The sequence below is a fragment of the Sinocyclocheilus anshuiensis genome, unplaced genomic scaffold (assembly GCF_001515605.1).
Source record: "Sinocyclocheilus anshuiensis isolate Anshui unplaced genomic scaffold, SAMN03320099.WGS_v1.1 C32755171, whole genome shotgun sequence".
Taxonomy (NCBI): domain Eukaryota; kingdom Metazoa; phylum Chordata; class Actinopteri; order Cypriniformes; family Cyprinidae; genus Sinocyclocheilus; species Sinocyclocheilus anshuiensis.
Window position 1 is genome coordinate 1 of NW_015619791.1, and position 1,102 is coordinate 1,102.

The window sequence follows — 1,102 nt, forward strand, 5'->3', positions numbered from 1 at the left end:
AAAAAAAAAAAAAGTAGGCTAACTAATGTAACAATTGCAGGGCCATTTATCTCAGAAGACGATGTCTCAAAAGTCACAAAAAAACCAAGTGAGGGGGAATACATTTCTTGAACCTATTAGACATTAGGTTTTTTATGGTTTTTGCAAAACTAACATGTTCATCGATAATGATAATGTGTGAAGAGTGATGTATATATACCCTTTTGACTCTTTTATATAGATAAGAATACAGGTTTGCAGGCATTTCCAAAGCCCCCTGAACTCCAGAAAAACCTAACTCTTGCTACCACTGTTCAAACCACTTCTGAAGGTAAATTGAGTGGGCTAGCTTAATAGCTTAACTGTTTTAGGGCTGTCCTAGGGCTAGCTTAACTGTTCAACAGACAGAACAATATTGCTTATTGTAGCGTAAATAATCACATTGGATATATATTCTTATAGTTCTTTGTGTAATATAAAGGTTAAATACAAACCAAGTAATTTTACATTAAGATAATCTAAAACTTTCCATTTTATTATTATTATTTTTTTTCAGAATTAGCCATGGATCAGGATGGCCAGTTGGCCTGGAATAGACAGCTGCCAGATTCATCCTCAGAAGATTCTGAAAGGGAAATTCCAGGTAATGTTAAGCTATGTGTGTATCATTACACTATTTCACGATTCTGATAGAATAAGCTGTAGAAGTAAGGAACATAACATGAGAGGTAGTGATGTTATTCTGAAGATCATTATGGTTTGATCTGGTGTAGATGCTGAAGACAATCACAGCCTAATAAGGGAGTGCTCCAACTCTTCCAGTCATCGATCACACCATGAAAGTGATAGAGAGCTCTCCAGTTCTACTTTTAGACATGGTAAGTTAATCAACTTTTGTTGATTACAATTGTTGGCTACCTGACTGTGGTGTGAGTTTCCTGTTTATCCCAAAGGGGAAACAGAAAGCCAGCATTTATAAATTACATACACTACTGTACATTTGCAGAAACAGTGGTCCATAGTGTGTGCATACCCATGAAGATGCCACTGCATATAAAAGTATATGTGCCTACATGTGGCAGACTGAAATAGTCTGTTGTAAAGCATATGTGACCAGTGCTGG

General features: G+C 36.2%; 1 long non-coding RNA gene across 1 annotated transcript; it reads left to right on the top strand.

Annotated features, from left to right (window-relative positions):
- Window positions 1-233: 233 nt before the first annotated feature.
- Window positions 234-848, top strand: LOC107682963 (uncharacterized). Its single transcript, XR_001633634.1, has 3 exons — window positions 234-310; window positions 536-622; window positions 753-848. It is a non-coding gene; the product is annotated as an uncharacterized LOC107682963 (long non-coding RNA).
- Window positions 849-1,102: the final 254 nt, after the last annotated feature.